Genomic DNA, 19,508 nt, shown 5'->3' with positions numbered 1-19,508 from the left:
GCCCACCTGTTAACTCAGGTACCTGAAAGTATAGCTCTCCATGAGATGTCCTTCAGTCATTCCTCCTTGCCATTTCTGGCTCTGCCCACAGGACAATATGCAGAGGAGAGCAGCCTAAAAGCCAAGCTGTGTCTGACCTGTAGGATGAACCCAGACGATTTTTGGAATGGAATATCCCTTCACCCTACCCCCCAGCATAAACACAAAAATTTTATGTCCTTGCTTTGGGGTTCTGTCTCAGAAGAAGTCAGTATTCCCCGATGCCAGTCTATTGGGTTCCTTTGCTTTGAAGTAAAAGTTGCCACATTTTACTTTGAACTTGATGAGAATGAAAGTTGGGGAATGAAGAAGGTGTTTTCACCTTACGGTTTCTATGTATGCATCATCTCCCCCCATATCTCATCCCCTAGGCTAATACATCATACCAAGCTAGGAAAAGCTGCTCTCAGATGGAGCCCAGTGGCCTTATTTGAAAAGGTCTCTTTCAGAGCCATCACTAGAATAAAGGAAATGAACAGCTTCCCCTCAAAGTCTGTGTTATATGCTCTGGACTTGGTTCCTTATACTAAGAGATTCCTTTTCTGAAACAACTGGGGTTGACATGTGGGTGGCAAACACAAAAACTCACAGAGGAAGGACTCTGAAAAAATAGCCTGTCAGGATCGCTTTCCCGGTTTTCAAGCTTACCCTATGATTTGAACAGTATGTTCTCCAGAGTGGGGGCGTGGAGGTCACCCAGTGGGCTCTGACAAGAGCTACTCTTGGTGCCAGTGTTGGACTATATTGCTCTTCCCAAACCACAAAGGCTGTTTCTGCATAACCTTGAGAAAGGAAAATTGAAAGTTAAGGTGCTTAATGGTGGAAAATAGGTTTGGGAGATGAGGGTTGCAGATGAGCTATGAAAGCCCTATAAATATTTTTATGATCCTTAAAATTATCCCACTAAATAAAGAGAATGAGTACTGTGCAATTTCCACCCTATTGGGTTAGAAATATTTCAGATTTTCCTAACTGGAAATTTGAACTAGATATTTTTAAGTGCATATTTGTGCGTGTGGATAATAGGTGCATTAAGACGCTTTCACTCCCACTTCTACTGTGGTCTTTTATCTAAATGAGGCTCAAAACTGTGTAAGCGTGTAGAGTTCAGAGTCCAGGGGGCCTGCCCTGAATACTGGCTCTGTCATCTACCAGCTCTGTAACCCGCTGTAAGGGACTGAACCTCTTTGCGCCACGTTCTCCTCATCCGTAAAATGGGCATAATAACAGCGCCCATGCTCGTGGAGTCTTGTGAATGTTAAACCAGAATGACATATCTGTCACGTTAGAAGTCGTCAGTAAAGAATAGCATGAATGTTGATTATGGTAATGGTGGCACAATATCGTTGTACACTTAAAAGTAGTTAAAATGGTAAATTTTATATGGATTTTATCACAATAAAAAGAATTTTTAAATTATACCAAAAAAAAAAAGTATGTGTGAAAGAGAGTAATTATTCATTTATAAAAGACTGAAAGGAAGTTTACTAAAACATACTCTATGGAAGGATTCTCGGTTTTATTCTCTTCTTTAAACTTTTTTGATTTTTCAAAATTCATACAATAACATTTATTTCTACAACTACACCATATTAAATTACAACAAAAGACCAAATGGGCAAAAGCATAGCTAAGTAAAACTCTGTCAGACCACCCACGCTTTCAAGCAGTTTCCAGGACTCTTTGTTCTCCACCTGTCCCAGCAGTTCTTAGGGTTGATGGGTTTAGGGTCACAAGTACAGTCCCTCCTGGCCCCACACTGACCTCTTCCCTAGTCAGCTGTCCACCAAATCCATGGCCACAGGGAATCAGGTGAGACAGTGCAGACGGTTCCTTGTGGTCCATCCCTCGGAGCTTCTGTGTCTACAGGTACCATGTCAGTTTTTGACTCCCAATTTAAGAGTTTCAGTACCTTAGGGTATGTATGTACGTATGTATGTGTGTATGTATGTATGTATGTATGTATGTATATATTTATCCCTACAGCATCTGGTCTTTCTAGGCAGTCTCCCATCCAAGTACTAACTAGGCCCAACCCTGCTTAGCTTTCGAGATCAGACATCAGGCTTGTTCAGGGTGGCATGGCCGTAGACCATGGACCGTGGCTTCACTGAGGCGCAAACCCAGGGTCTTCTGCGTGTAAAGCAGGCGTGCTAACTGCTACACTATGGAACCATACGGTTTTTAATACAGACACACGTGTATCCTTGGGTATTTTTCAGCCCCTGTGCTTCACCCAAGGCGGTGTGACATGTCAGAATGCCCAAGAGCAGAGCAACAGTTGGCCTTGCCTCCATCACCCCACACTCTTCCATTGCACAGACTGAATACATACCCCAGACATACACACCAGAATGGTATTCTTACCACAGCTTCTTGCATCTCTCCAGAGGCTTTAACGGGAAATCTTCTTCTTATCAACTTTACCCCTCCTTTACCATCTCAGCACCCAGCCAACTCCTTCCGATCGGCCCCATCACAAATGATTTAAAGATTTGACTTAACACATTCATACATTCATTCAGCAAATATTTATTGAACTTTGAAATAGTGAAACTTAAAGCACACAGAAAAATAATATCACCTTTGTTAGAGTTTTCGCATGAGGGGAATTACGCTTTGTAGTAATTACTATATTGTTCTCATATAGGCATTCCTAGGTCCTTGAACTTTGGCCTTAAGTGATATTTAGACTGGCATATATCCTCTCTTAGATGGGGGCACTCATTGGTGATGCTGTGACCCAGAGGAGCACCAGAACTGCCCCAAAGCCAGAGCCTGAGATCTGTTTCTCACATGTCTGGCAAGCTCGGTGCCCACACAGCATGGTGCATTCACTGAGCTATGAAAATACCTAGGCTATGAGGTGTGTGACAAGGCTTCCTCTTAATCCTTTCCCATCATCCTATCTCCTAAAAAAATTGCATAATTTTGATTTATAAAATGTGGAAAGCATCTGAGATAGATATATAACAAAGGTTCTTTGAAGTTTCTACTTTAAAATCTTTTTCCTGACAATAAAATGAAGTAAATTATGTCCCCAAATAACATCATACATAAAAATAATTTTTAGATGGGTATCAGGCAAATGTAAAAGACACTATAAAGGAAGTTAAGACAAGTGATAGACTGAGAGAAAAGACTTGCAACCTATGTAATTGACAAAAGATTACTATCTGGATTATATAAAGAGTCCTTATAAATCAATAAGAAAAAGCCAACAAACCAACAGGAAAATGGGCAAAAGTTACAAAGAAGCAGGACTTTAAAAAAAAATAGCAATAAATTTTTGAAAAGATAATATTAGTAATCAGAGAAATGCAAATAAAAATAAGATAATTTTTACCCTTTATATTAGCAGAATTTTTGGTAAGGGGATGGAGAAATAGACAGCCATACACTGGTGGAAATGTTAATTGATATATTCTTTCTAGAGGGCCATTTAGTAGAATCTATAAAAATTAAAAATATACGTATTTTGACCTGCTTCTAGGAGCTTGCCCTAAAGAGTTCTCCATTTGTCCCAGGATGCTCGAGTGGCAGTTTTTGTAATAGCTAACAAGAAGATGGGCACCGGCATTATTTCCAATAGGGCAATAGTTATAATATAGTTTTATGGTGGAATACAATGCAACCATAAAAAGAAATATACAGACATGGGTAGATTTTGTGTTTGTTAAATGAAAAAGTGTAAAGAAACATTCAGCTATATACCAGGAACTACTTTGTGCAAGAACAGACTGTGCGTGTGTGTGTGCGTGTGCGTGTGCGTGTGCGTGTGTATGAATACGTGGAAAATGATCTGAGAGTTACATATCAAACAGCTATGGTTACCTCTAGACAGGAGAGTGGGATTGAGTTATGGGGGAATAGCTGGGAAAGAATTGGAGAGATGGCAAACATTTTACTCTAAAATCGTCTAAGGTATTGTTTGAAATTTCATGAGTGTGTACTTATGTATGTACCTTTTAAAGTAATATATATTTAAAAAATTAAGGAAAATATGCCACCTATAATCCTAAATATCTTGTGTTTATTTATTGCTCAGTCTTTTTTTCTGTAGGTATATATGTGTATATTTACATATATGTATGTATGTATTTAGCCCAGCTGGTTCAGTTTTATACTCAAAATTGTATCCTGCTTCTTCACTTTATGTTGTTTCTAAGCAGTTCCCTACAGTTTTACAAATTCATAGTCTCTTATTCTACCTTTAAATGTTTATTATGCATTCTCACACTTTAAGACTCAGATTTTCAAGAGCGGTGAGGGGTTGTTACCTGCAGGCTGACCCATCACCTTCTCTACCCAATAGCAGTGGTAAGTGAAGGGCAGCCGAGTCAGGCCCAAGGACTGGTCTCTGAAAGTCTGCGGAAACCATGCAGCATCCCCCCTCCCCTCCTGCCTTCTCTTTTGGAAGTCAATGGACCTTATGTTTTTGCTTCTTCCCAGCTCAGGTTCTAACTTTGATTTCTAGGAGTTGTCTTCTCTGCTGCAGGCCTACCTGAGAATTGGGGCCAAAGGGCAGGATTTGACATGTTCATCCTCCCTTGGAATAATGGCATCTAAAAGTCAGGTTAGAATACAAATTACACTTTTCTAAATCTCTGAGTTTTAACGGTGAAAGATGATCTGGAGTTGTTCTTCCATTTGACAGATCGGTAAATTGAAACCCAGCAGGACTGGGATTTGCCTAAAAGCAAGCTGCAGGTTAACAGTAAAACTAGAATCCTCACCTGGGGTTCACGGTGTGGCCCAGTGCGCTCTTTACTATATCATGAAAGGTACCCAAGCAGCCTTCAGTCTACCTGGAACCCTGAGACGTGGCCAAAGGGACAGTGGCTGAAGAAAGGTCATCTGGGCTTAAGTTTTAGTTCATTCATTCAACCAATATGCTCCTCTCTGCACACTTGGATGAGGAAAGTGTTCTGAAGCGTTATGGGTATAACTATCATGTGGTAGTTGGATTACAGAAACTTTTCATTTTCTTCTCTTTTTTTCCTATAATTGACTATGTATTGTATTTGAAAGCTTGACTCTTTATTAAGTGCTCCTGTTCATCTATGTATTTTTAGTTGTCAAAGTCACAAAATACTTTCTTAGCTTTGGAATAAGAGATGGGTGGGAGAGTTTATGAACCAGATAAATCCTCTTTTCTAATGTGAGTCTGATAGTTCTGGGGTGTGGGACTTGAGTTCATGGAAGTTCTAACTGGCATGCTACTTATTGACTGTTCACTCTTATTTTGCACGTCTGTGAATGCATATAGTGTTTTTTCACTTGCTGGAATCAGCTTCTGTGTCTGTGACTGTCAAGGAGCCGTAGGCTATAGAAGGGAGTAATGGATGGTGCTCAGAGGAAGGTAGTACCTTCTTCCTTTGCTCCTGTTCTGTGCAGGAAAATGTGAGAGAACTCACTTGGTAGATGACTCAAAGCACAGCTGTCTGATGCTTCCGCAGAAGAGCTGGCTGACTCTCAGATCTTTAGGCCCCATGGGATACCGTATTACAACACAAGACTGGTTGTTATTCAACAATCGCTATTGCCATTGCTGTTTATTGTCATACAATAACCTTTCACTATTACTTTAAGTATTATCATTACCTCAGAGGCCAGTTATCCCTATTTTATAGATGAGGAAACCAAGGTTCAGAAAAATGAAGATATAGAGCTGGAATTCAAATCCCAAGGTCTATTTCAGTCTACCACTTGGCTCTGTATTTATCCGTGCACAAACAGGCACCTTGGCTTCTTTTTAATTCATTTAATATTTAGAACTTCTTTATCGAGCGTTTTCTATGAAATCTTTTTCCAGCAAATGTTTTTTGAGCATTTTATTTCTCTCTGTCATGCAGCCTTCTAGGTGCTAGAAACACAACAGTGAACAAAAGTAGACAAAAATTCTCTGTCCTCAAGGAGCTTAAATTCTAGGAAGAGGAGTAGGAGAGACGAATACAATAATAAATCCATAGCAGGTATTTTTAAAGGTAATATGTTAATAGAACATCTTGAGGTTTAATAAAGCCAACAGATCAGGAGATGATTGTCACTGAAAAGATAATCCATTATTCACATTCCCAAGAGGAAGGAGCACACCCCACAGGGCCGCAGGAGAAGACACTGTGGCTGGTTGCATGCAGAGAGAGAGCAAAGGAACTAGTGGGTTACAGCCTTTTAAAGGCAAGTCAAAGCAATCAGGTGTAGGGTTAGCTGGTTTGAATAATGTCAGCAGGCTCTGGAGGGGAGGGGTTGTCCCTAGCTGGCTGGGACCTGGCCCTGGAGTGATTAGGGCAGGTGGAGAGTGGCCCCAAATGCAGAGCCCAATAAAGATAGTTGGGGGTCTGGGCTCTGAAGATATAGAGCTGGAATTCAGAGTGGGTTTGCACATGAAAGGCATAATTGCAGTTGAGTTGTTTGCTAGTTCTAAGAACTAACTAGCTCTGGGAGGGGCTGTCCCTCCAGAGTCAGCCAGGCCCCAGATATCAAAACATCAGAATACAGAAAATAAAAGGACAAGACTAATACGGTTGGCTAAATGGTGATAAGTGTTATAGGAGAAATAAAAAAAGAAGGGAATAAGGAGCATCGGCATGGACGGTGGGATGTTGTAGTTTTAAACAGAGTAGTCTTAGAAGACTGTACTGGGAAGGCAGGGAGGAAATGAGCCTTGTGGGATCTGGAGGAAGAACTTTCTAGGCAGAGAAATCAGCAATATCAGAGGTGGGAGCATATCTCATTGATAATGCCACCTAAGACTGTATCAGTATGCCTTAGAACATAGCAAGAGGAACATAGTTGAGAGATGAGGTGACACACAGGTGTTGGAAACACAAGCTGATAGTAGGAAGGAATGGGATGGTCTTATGTGTGTGAGCTGAATGTGGAGTATTTTGTTCAGAGACCAGATTTGGCATGTTTCCCATTTATCCACATTTGGAAGATGCTTCTTCCCAAATCCTTTAGAAGAAAAGGTAGTTCTTGGTAGAAAGATGATTCTACTTCAGGAAAAATTTATCTGGATATACAACATGGACCAATCAGAAATTAGATTGTCAATTTAAGTAAAATCATATCCCATCACCTATCCCTCACCCTAACCTCTTTGAAAACCTTCTAGTGGTCTCCCATGTACTTAGGATGAAGGTCCAGCTCCCTGCCATGGTCTGTAAGGCTCTGAGTCTGACCACTGCTTACCTTTCCAATTTTACTTTATGTCCCTCCACCCACCAGCCGTGGTCCAACCACAAAAACTTCCTTTCGGTAACTTGAACATCCCAAACTCATTTCTGCCTTAGGATTTCCACACAGGCTGTGCCCTTGGCAGAAGGCCTTATCCTCATGTTTACATGGCTCGTCCCTTCTTATCATTTAGTTCTCAGCTTCTCAGAGAGACTGTCACCAACTGCTCAATGAAGAAATTATCTAGGCCCTCTCCAGCCTATGAACTAGTTTAATTCTTTAATTACTGTTTAACAGTATTGGAAATTTTTCTAACTTATTTATTAGTTCATTATCTGACCCCACCCCTACCCCAACTAGAATGTCAACTTCATAATGTCAGGGACTTTGTCTCCTTCACTTCTCCAGCCCAGCACTAAGAACAGCACCTGGCACATAGATAGCACTCAGTAGGCATTCGTTGAATGGATGAATAATAAGACAGTATCTTCAAATATAAATATTATCTAAATTGAGCCTATAGGACTCAGCAATTAAATAATAAAGAGCCATCCTAATGGGGCAGGGTCTAGGCAGTCTTCTAAGAGCTACTCTTATGAAAATAGTCTTGTGTATCTTTCCTGCAAAGGATATCTCCAGGCATATCTGTGATGCTGGATGATATCCCATTCTAATCATTGCTGATCTTGAAGCTGGGGATTTCAGCTCCAGTAAAGAGGAGAGATGGCCTTGTCACCATTGGGCAAGCATGGTAAAGTAGCAGCCCTTGAGCCTTTGGTTCCAGATTTGTAGTATTTGGCAGCAGAGCATATGAGTCCTTTTTTAAAATATGAATGTGGATGTCTTTAGCCAACCTACACTTTCTATTTTGCCACTCCATGCCTCTCTCGATTGTTCTATATTGAAAGTCTTCTCATGTTTACCTTATCTATTGGTCCCCCGAAAGATATCTGACCTTTGACCCTTCCCTAGGTGAATAAGAACCCTATGTCCTAGCAGCCCAGTGGACATTTTGGATATTTCTCTTGATTGAAAGAAAGTCGAAATAGTGCTGTCATAAAAATCAGCTCATGGCTAGAAGACAAGGTGTCTACTTGTCTTACCTGACTCAAAGGCAGAGGATGCTTGCTAAAGAGAGTTTCTGGTCCCAATTATGCAGATAACATGCAGGGTATAATTAGGAAGTGGCCTTTCTAGAGTCCAGAAGTATCATCCCAACCCAGCCTCTCTGCCCAACTCTTCATGTACCCAAGGCTTATTATTTGCTAGAACAGTTAAGGAATCTCATTCAGTGTTTTCTAGACTACAGGGCAGCATTTGAGCTTCTAAGTTTCTCACTAATCTGTTCTCTCATCACCTGCTTGCCATTTCTCCCACCTTTAACTCTTAAACTTGATGACTTGTGAGACAGGGAAGATATCTCAAAATTATGTGTCCATTCTTCAACCTCCAGCCTTTTCATCTGGTCAGCTCCCATACTGAAGACTCTGTAGCAATCAGCATTCTTTATCATGATGATCTTTCTGTATCTATTAGTAAAATACTATGTTATTAACAGAGCCACCCCAAATTTTATGCCCCCGCCCAAAACTTCCAATACCATTTTTAGTGACAATTTCAAGATCTGTAGAATGGACTCATGGGTTAGGTACAAACCTGACCCCAGACTAGAATCCCCCTTTAGGAATATGAGTTTCATGTGGAAACTTCAACTTGACTGGTTTTGTATGTCCACAAGGCTACAATCAACTTTAAATGGCATGTCAAAGCACAACTTATAAAATTTTAACAAAATCTAGTTCTAGCCTTTAGCATAATCACCATTTTCATTACACATTGTTCAATCTATTTCCAATGGAGCGGGAAATTATTCTCCTTTCATATCTGTGATCAGGAAATTACTTTATGAATGGAATTGGATATTTTACAAGGAAATTGTGTTCACACATCATTTACAGTTGATTTGTACCAGAATCTTAAAACATTAGGACTAAGGGTATATGCAGTTTAACTTGATGGATTAGAAAATTGTGCCAGTAACAGAGACCATCTTAACCAGAAAATCAAAGTTAACATCACTAGAATTGGATCACATGGTAGTATACATCTCCTCACATGGCATATCGTTTTCAGGGTTATTCCTGCCAAAAATGCACACTCTAAACCTAATCATAAGGAGACATTCAGCAAACCCAAATTGAGGGATATTCTACAAAATAACTACCATGAACTTATAAAGATGTCCAAGTCATGAAAGACATTACCTTTTGCTCTAAAGGACATTGTTCAAACAATTGGTAACTTTTGAATAGAGTATCAATGTTAAATTCCTGATTTTGCTGATTGTACTGTGCTTATATAAGAGAACACCCTTGTTTTTAGGAAACACACTGAAATCTTTAAGGATAAGGGGCAATCGTCTCTGTGAATTATTCTCATATAGTTCAGAAAGAGCGAGAGCAAGTAAGTGAAATAGAGAAAAGAAAAAACAAATGATAAAACATTAACATTTGAGAGATCTGGGTGAAGGGTGTATAGGAATTATTTGTACTAGTCTTGCAACTTTTCTCTAAATCTGAGATTATGTTAAAATAAAAAATTATAAAGAAATGATCACATTTGTGAACCTCATCGCCAGGCTGACCAGGCAGTGGGTTTTCCTAGCCATGTGTACCCTTAGTGTGACTCTGTGCTTTGAGTTTGAGCAGGTGGGGAGGAGGACCATGAGGGCTGTGTCGTATGAAGAACACAGAGTAGAGAAATGCAGAATGGGGAATTGCACTTGACTAGGAGGCCCAGACTGAACTTAGCTTGTTTGCTGCCGCTTTGTTCCAAGCCAGGTAGCAAGGATGTAGAGGAAAATTCACTTGGCATGATGCTTGGGAGAAACAGAGCTAGGTAAGACTGCAGAGTGTCAAACTACCGTAAGTCCAGGAGACCCTAAGCCTCAACACTTTCTTTCTCACCATCCCCGCCCCCCCCACACACACAAAAAAGTCAAAAAAAGGATGCTAAAAACAGTCATTGATCACCAGCCACCTGTTTTTGCCTCCAGACACGCAGTTTCCTCCTCCTCCTCCTCTCAAGTTCCCTAGGAGAATTTCCATTGCAGTGTTTTCAGTTAAGTAGTGCTTAATTACAGTCCTAAACTTTCCAGCATCACCCTGCGTAACTCCTTCTCACTGCCTCTGTAATTAAGCCTGGCATGGTCACCTTTGGTTAAGGTTACTACTGAAGGGCACATTGTAAGTGGAATCCAGGTCAGGCTTCCTGCTGGCTTCTGGGTAGACTCTGATGCGATAGTGCCTATGCCAAAAATAACTGGACTGCACTGTAACTTATCTCCCACGTTGGTGTTCATAAGAGGTTTTGAGTTTGGCAACGTGGCTATCAGATTACCATCCTCAGGAATCAGATCACCTTTTTTATTCCAGACAGAGGTGGAATAATAGTCAAGATCAGTGCTAACCACACTGTTTTCTACAACATATAAATAGAATTAGGTAAATGCTATATATTCTTCTTGGAGAGTCATCATCTACATGATGATGTTAATTAGCATATACAGTTTCCTAGAACAGGAGTCCCCAACCCTTGGACCATGGACCGGTCCTGGTTCGTGGCCTGCTGGTCTGTAGCCTGTTAGGACCCAGGCCACACAATAGGAGATGAGCAGCGGGCAAGAGAGCAAAGTTTCATCTGTATTTGCAGCCACTCCCCAGCGCGAGCATCACCGCCTCAGCTCCATCTCAGATCATGCATGAGGCAGTAGATTCTCGTAGGAGCACCATTCCCTGGTGCCAAAAAGGTTAGGAACCACTGTTAGAAGTCCTGCAGTAAGGAAACAGGTAACTTCATTTAATCCACCTTAATTGACTGGGTGACACTGAGAACATTTTAAGGAACAGGAAGCACCAGCTTATATTGATAATTACGTTGCTAAGTTCAAGAGATGAGTACCTCACCAAGATTCACTTTTCTTAGGAGTCTGTGGGCCTAAAAATAGTCAGATTCCAATGATTTCTCTTTCTTTGGCCTGAGCTATTTATCACCAGCCATTTAATGAGTTCTTCTGTGACCAAAGAGTTTATGCTGGGGATATAAAGATAGAAGACATCTCTGTCCTTAAGGACTTAGAGTTAGGGAGATTAAGTACATAAACAAATATTTATCAGTGCCAAATGAATGGTACAAGAGGTGCTCTTAGAGAAAGAGGAAAATATGCTGAGCTTAGTCATCTAAGAAGTCCTAGATAGGCTTTAGTAGGTGCTATGAGCAATGAGGAATGCTACATGGGTGGTGTAGTGAACTAAACAATTAGACTAAAACCAAGGGTTCATGTAGAATGGCCATTTTCAAACTTTAGCGTACATCGAAATTACTTGGAGGACAGATTGAAACACAGAGTGCTGGGCTACCCCCATATTTTCTCATCTAGAACTTCTGGAGTTGGACCCAAGAATTTGCATTTCTAACGAGGTCACAGATGGTGCTTACATTGCTGGCCTGGGGACCACTGTCTCAGATCCTTGGACTATCAAAGAATGGAAACTCAGAGAGGTGGAAAGGTAAACTCAGGTCTAATCATGGAGTGCCTTAAATGGCAGGCTGGCAAGTTAGATTTTACTGATCAAATTTTGAGCAGTGACTTGCAGGAAGCAATGTAATTGTTCTGGTAGCAGAGATAGGTCGAATAAATAAGAAAAAAAGACTGAATACAGAGAGACCAATTCAGAGGTTGTTACATAGTTAAAGCAACTAGATCTAAACGATCTGAATTAGGGCAGTGACAATGGGTATGGGAAGAAAAAGTATCAGTGCAGAAATCTTTGTGAATGAAGAATCTGCTCGTAGGAGAGAAAAGCTAACAGGTAGCCTTGATCATTCTCTGAGAGAGTATTCAGTTCTATACAATAAATTGTATAATGTTATTTTGAGGGTTGGTGAATATTACTAGGGTCGAACTTGTTTACACTCATACAATCTGATAACAAAAGTAGAAAATGTTACTATGTAAGTTAATAGGGTAAACTGTTTTAGGGAGCTCGTTTAATCTACCTGAGGGCTTATTTGAAGGCCTAGGAGAAAACTCGGCTATAGATATATCATGGACTCAGGAGTGGCCCTATTTTACCAGGGAAATCTGGCTTACTTGCCAGGTGTGGAGCATGAGAGGGCTACATGTGAAGATATGAAGCCAGAAGATGCCTACCCGCAGCCTTGGAACTTGGCAGGTACCATGTGTCGTGATTGGATGACCTCCATGTGCTCATGCTCCCTTTACAGATGAAAGCAGATCTCAAGGGGCCTCAGTTGCTGCTTATCCACTAATTCTTGTTGCCCTGTCACAAGTAGAAACCATTTCTTAAATAAAAATCTGTATTTAGGTTTTAAACTAATATGGCATGTCCTTTTATCAGTTGGAACTTGTGAAGTTTTCCCATGTTCTTTTGGTGGTTATGTTTCGAATGGTTTAGAAGCCTTTGAAGAGAGTTCTCTATTCCACAGCTTGTAAGAAACGTGCATTCCCTCTCCAGAGGCTGTGACTGATCTGGGAGAATGAAGTGGACATATAGATGGAAATAATATTGAGAATATTTACTCATGGAAAAGCAGTAGAGCAGCTCTCACTGACTTTTGATCTGATATGTCAAGCTTCAGAATCCACCCCTGGAATATAGAGAGAGTGGTGGTAAAATAGAGAGAGAGACACAATGTTTTAGCCTTTGCCTTTCAAAGGCAGCTGTAGAGGGGTAGTGAATCAAGTGAGTCATCATGATGATATGTCACAGCAATGGCCTTGAGTGTTGAAGATGTGCTTACCTGTGTGGGGGGACTCGGTACCCTTTGAGGGCTCTCCTCTCTCTGTCTCTGGCTCAGAGGGAAGATTACACAGGGGAAACTGAGGCCAAGGGGACCCGAACAACAAGTAGTTGGAAACTTTATCATTTTCCCCTCTGCATCCAGTGACATCCCGACAGAAGTCAGGGGTCAGGGGAAGGAGTGGGAGAGGCATTGAAGGAGCCTGCAGTAGTTGAAGGAGATCTGGATTGAATTAGAACAGAATTCCCAAGAGTTCATTTAGATTGAAGCCAGAGGTACTTTTAACTCTGGTTTGGTCTGTTGGAGAAGACCTTATATTAAAAGCTAATGTCCCAATAGGCTTTAAAAATGAAAAGGATTTTTTTCCTATGTGGATGCCACTGAGTTTGGAATCATCTTTGCATATTCTACCAGGATACGAGCAGCAGTATAAGGAAGAAAAGGGGACCAATACATAGAAATGAACTAAGATATAGTCCAATACAATGTGCTTTTATGGCTCAGGGTGGTCCTTCATTTTATACTCTTAGTTTTATGGGAAAAATCAGACATAGATGTTCCAAATCCATAGGGATTTAGATGTTTAAAAATATATATATATGAAAATTGGTGAGGTAAAGAATGATGTGTTGGCAAAGGACTCACTGAAGAAGAGATTCCTAAACTAAGCATGTAAAAGCTATGGCATAGTAAGCAGTAAGTTTCCTAGTGTTAGGAAACAGTGTTTCTGGACCAAGTTGATTTCTCCCCTTCTCCATGTCCTATTGCTGTCACCATACCAGCTTTCTTCATCCTCTGGCACCAAGTGGCCCAGATTCCAAGATGACCAACCATATGGTTTGCTGGGAAGCCAGCCATGCCAGAATCTGGTGGTACATAGCCTCGGGACCTCAGCTGGACATGCAACCAGGAGATAGACTTCCACAAGCATTTCACTAAAAGACCTGCCAGAGCCATTATCTTATGCCATGAAAGATATATTAATACTTACTGTAGATTTTGTACTGTCCATGTTTACAAACCATTAGATTTATATATTTATTGCCCAGAGAATTTTCACCCTCTTCCTTCCCATTATATGCCCTTCTCTAGATGTACAATTGCCAGTATGAAAAAAAAATGTATAAATACTTCAATAATTTTTATGTGAAGTCAATTATTTATAGAAAGCCAAAGAAAACAGCAATATTTAGGTATATGATATTTGCAGACAGATGTATTGAAGTGCATTTGCCTTATACAGTTAGCTATGGAAAACAATAAGGATGAGCTTACAATTACTCCTGTATCATTGGAGCTAAAGCAAGACAAAAGAACAGGAGATTGAAGGACCGTTCTGTAAATATCTAGTAAATATGTAGTGATTTCTTCTGATTTTAGCCATTGAACTCAAAGCTTCCAGTACAGTGATATGATAAATACCAAGGGTACATTTATAGACTCACTGACCATCTAGATAAGACAGGTATTTTTCATATAGAACAAGGAGACCCCATATCTTTTAGCAGGTACACGATACAATACATGAAAGACATGCCTTTGGGGTATAATTGAATTCCATCACTGAACTCTAGAAGAATGGATGGAAAATGAGTTTTTCAGTCTTCAGTCATGCACTTCAAACCAGTGTAGAAAATGGTGGGTCAGCTCAGTGAGTTACACTTCCAGGGTGCTCGTGATCCACTTCAACCATGGATGTCACCTGCACATACGCATGCTCTCTGGGGTCCCAGCCCATTTCTTTCAAGGACAGTGTTCCTGGCCTTTAGGGATACGAAATCTACAAAACTAATAGAACTCTCTTCTCTTTTTGTCTAAGCTATAGTCTTTCTTTACTTTCAGCTTACTTTAAGGTCAGTGGAAAGAAATCTGAATCAATATTTTGTGATTAGAAAAATAGTGGATGACGATCCTGGGGATGCAGCCATAAGCCGTTTGCCATATTATAAATTTGTATTCTCTGATGACTTGTACACAATGTATTTTGTTTTCGAAATAGTTTTGCAAATTTTACACTAGACCAAAATGGGTTGAAGCTTTTTTTAAAAGTGAAATGAAAGTGAAATAAATATGAGTTGAAACTTTGTTAAAAGGAAATTAAGTTTCTAAAAGAGCTGTATTTAGAAATAACAAATTTCTAATATATTCAGTTACTACCCAAAAATCTTCTTTATACACAAAAATCTTCGAATTTGGTTGATAATGAAGGGCTACCCAAGTAAAAGAAGGACAGTATTCGACATAGTAGACTTGTTAGGATGTGTTCAGCGGACAGACTCTCATGGGCTTTATTCTACTTTTCATCTTCATGTCAAGCAGTTGACAGTTCTCATCTCCTGCACTGCTTGGAAGCATGCTGCTGTGATTAAATAACAAAACAAAAAAGAAGAAAAAAAAAACAAAACCCTGAAATCCTGGAGCCCTTGCCTTAAAGCTTAGATTGATAACATCCACCTATTTATTCTAACCCCAGGATAGTATCTGAGATACTAATCTCATCAGTTCTTTAATTGCCTTGTCATAAAACCCACCTGGAATTCTCATTCTATAGATCCCCTTATCTACAGATGACACTGTAGATGTCATTTGCAGGGGAAAACTTGCGCTGCTTACGCTTCCAAATGGTGGAGGAGGAGGACAACAATGGCCTTGTCCAAGGAGGTGACATCACTCACCAGAGGAGATTTCAGGCATTGGTCATAGGAGTGGTCACCTGAAGTGGAGAGAGAGAATGACACAGCATTGTTTTCTTTGCTTTCATGATGCATAAAACTTCGAAGCTAAAAACGGCCTTAAGTTAGCTAATCTAGCATTTAGAGGAACATACAGATGGAATGAAGGGACATACAGAATAAAATCGCAGTCATAGAAAGAGGGGAGACTCATTGTTTTATTGATTTTTATTTAGCTTAGATGGTGCTTCAGATGGGTCTAAGGTGTTCTTAGCACTTTACAAATATTAACGCCTTAATCCTAATAACGACCCTGTGGGATCAATACTAATATTATCTTTACTGATGAGGTAACCAAAATGTAGAAAGGCTAAGTAACTGGCATAGAGTCACACACAGCTCATCAGTGGCGGAGCCAGGCTTTGAATGCATCTTGTCTAATATGTCCATTTTGTTGAGGAAGAAACAGAGGCCTCAATCTCTGTCTAGTGCTGCCTAGCAAGTTAGTGACAGAGCAGGTCCAGAACCCAGGTTATCTCTGTGTTGCAATCTGCTCAGTAGGCACCAGTAGGTTGTTCTTGGGTTATATAAGCAGGACAGGAAAATCGTACTGTCAGAGCCTCTCTTTTAATCCATTTCAATAAACTATCGTTAAGAGATGAGTGTTGGTGTCAAGAATTTTCTAGTCTTTGGTTAAGCTTTGGAATGTGCTCTGTGGCCATATAGCATGTCTTCTTTGCTTAGATATTAAGGAAGAAACTGGGTAGTTTCAAGGGGTGGCTTGGGAATTAAAGGAAGTAGGAATGGAAAAATAGTATGAAAGTCTGCTGATGGATAAGAGTTTGTTGTCTGTTGGCTTATTTAGATTTTCTTGATTTTGTTAGTATCATTATATTCCCATGACCAAGCAGGTAAGTTTATGCCAGTCAGTCTATGAAGTTGGACATTCAGCCTCATGGATTACCCTGTCAACTTTCCTATTTTTCCTGTTGTTCTGGATACCAACTATAGGATGTACCTCCTATTGATCTAGAGGAACTGGCTTATACCTTCTCATTTCTTATTAAAGCATTCTACATTCATCTCAGTTTACTTCCTTGAAGTATGTGTTTTTGGTTAGAGAGAACATATTCATTCTTCTAAAGGAAAATTATGTACTAATGTGCATAATTAAGCATTGAGGAGAACACAGAAAGATGAGAACTTTTGCACAAGGTTGGTGGGAGTAAATCGGAGAGCAATGTGACGACACCTAGTTAAGCTGATGACGTGCATTCCCTGAATCCAGCAACTCCACCTTGCGTGTATGCTTTAGATGCTGTAGAGTTGAGAGTGGTGCTATTCAGTGTGGGATTTGCAGATACTGAAGGTTTGTGAACTATTTGTTACCAATCTACAGTGAGATAAGAAAATGGGAATAAGCGTTTAGAAGCTTTTATAACAATTTGACATTTCTATGACATCCAAGAATGTGACTTTGTATTTTATAAAAGTATTGGTCCAAAACAGACTAGAAATAAGAAAAATGGGTCCCTTACCATAGGTAGTTTGGGAAGAACTGTTCTAGAAGAATTCTCACACATATGCAAAGAGATCTGTATAGAATTACTTAAAATTACTCTGTGTGTGTGTGTGTGTGTGTGTGTGTGTGTGTGTGTGAGACAACCTAAATATCTGTTGTTAGGAAAATGTATTCCAGACATCATGATATGTCCCAAAAAAGAATATTATTCAACAATTAAAATGAATGAACTAGATCTATATGTATGAACATGGATAAATCTGAAATAATTTTGAATAAATGAGTAAGTTGCAAAATGATACCTACATTATGATAATTACATAAGATATAAAACATAATAATATACTTGCATACACAGTAAGTGGCTAACGACATGGATGGGAAAGATGCATACCAACTTCAGAAGATAATTTAACTCTGAGAAGGGAAAGTGGGGAACCGGATTACAAATGAGCAAAAAAAAGAAAAAAAGGCTTCAACTATATCTATGATCTTTTCTTGTATAAAAATGTGAAGCAAATATGGAAAAATATTTACATGTATCATATCTAAGTTATGGGAACATGGATGTTTAATTTTTTCTATAATTTTTTTGTATTTTGAAAACATTTCATAATAAAATTAGCTGCAGAATATGCTTTTTTTTTTCTGATCTAGAAGGCAAGTGATACATACCAGAACATCTGGGGAACTTTATTACCTGCAGTGTCAAGGGACACATTTGTCTTCCCAGTGGCTTAAAACCTGTTATCAGTCTAATGGGCGGTTTCTACACCTCAGGGCTGAAGAGCAAGCATTGGCTTAAAGTCCTGGAGGAGATATAGAGATGCCTGGATTCTGGTCCTAGCTTTGTGACCAACTCATTTGTGACAGTGGTTTTCCCTTATAGAAACTCTCATTGTCTTCTCCGTAAAATTAATGAGACTGAGACTATTTTCAGTATTGAAATTTTATAACTCATATAAGTTACGTATAAATGTATATTTGAAATGTTGCTTAGACTAGCGACTCCATGCTCCTTTTTACAGTAATCATAGAGGGTAAAGGAATGTATGGAGTGAACACAGGTGTAGGAATAAGATTAGATATATGTGCAGTGGAGTCAGATCTCGGTTTAAGCCTTGTCTCTACCACTTAGTAACTCTGAGCCTTGGTTTCCTGAAGTACTCTGATTTCCTATTTCCTAAGACCAGAATAAAATAACACCTACCTCCACTTAGAAAGATTTGATGAGATAACAGTATTATTATTGAAGTTGTTACAAATCAGTCACTTAACTGTTATGTCGGGAAAGGTACTAGAATAAATTCTCACACAGCTAATTTCAGCCATCTTCCAAAGATGGGTGGAGCACAACCTGCCAGCCATTCTTTGAAGTAGTACTAGGCTAAGTACAAATTTTCTAAACTAAATAATGCCACATTCTTTTATAACCATGCATTCAAAGTGACTGAGTACAAGTTGTCATTGCAAGAAAAAAATGTCAACTATATAAGATAATTGATACTAACTTATTGTGGTGATCATTTCACAAAACATATACATATATTAAAGCATTATGTTGTACACTCTGTACTAATACAATGTTATTTGTCGATTACATCTTAAAACTTAAAAACAAAAACAAAAAACCAAGGGAACAAAGTGATTTAGAAGTAGTTCTGTCTCAAGTCTAACTAGATGATGAATCATAGGTGGCTTCCAACTGTTGAATTCTTTTATGTGGACCGTGGTTGATGGCCCTAATTGTTTATACAGAAACAACAAAATTGAGACTACTCTTGATTTTTAATTTAGACTTTGTACTCTTGCTGTTAATTTGTAGAGAATGCACCAAAGCAGAACCAGATTGACAATGAGAGAAGAATAGTCAAATTTTACAGTAGTGACTCTCGGAACGAGGCTGTGATTTGCCACAGAACGGAAAACTTGGACGGTCATCTATCTTGCTTAGTAACATTAGGCACAGTTAATGTGGCTGGGCCTCTAGTTCTGCTGACACAATATATGCCGATAAATCTAAGTTTTGAAGGCTTGGATTTAATAGAGCCATGTGGTACCACAGAGGCCTGATGAATGAAAAGCTTCTGCAGCCTATCAGCAAAAAGATAACAGAAAGGCCCTGGTTACACTGCCAGTGCTGGGGAGATGTTTATCACCAGGCTTCTGAGAACAGGAGTTTGACCCATACCAAACACTTCAGAAATAATGTCAACATATTCAAGACCACAGCCAGTAAGGAATTCTCTGAGATAAGATTACACATCATTTTA

The 19,508-nt window shown here is 39.5% G+C and overlaps 1 protein-coding gene across 1 annotated transcript in view; it reads left to right on the top strand.

Moving 5' to 3' along the window:
- KALRN (kalirin RhoGEF kinase) overlaps window positions 1-19,508 on the top strand; it is a 640,142-nt gene that overhangs the window by 547,449 nt on the left and 73,185 nt on the right. The gene's annotated exons all lie outside the window — the stretch shown is intronic.

This window comes from Pteropus vampyrus, unplaced genomic scaffold (assembly GCF_000151845.1).
Source record: "Pteropus vampyrus isolate Shadow unplaced genomic scaffold, Pvam_2.0 Scaffold1, whole genome shotgun sequence".
Taxonomy (NCBI): Eukaryota; Metazoa; Chordata; class Mammalia; order Chiroptera; family Pteropodidae; genus Pteropus; species Pteropus vampyrus.
The sequence above is the reverse complement of the archived record's forward strand: the minus strand, read 5'-3'. Positions and strand labels throughout refer to the sequence as shown.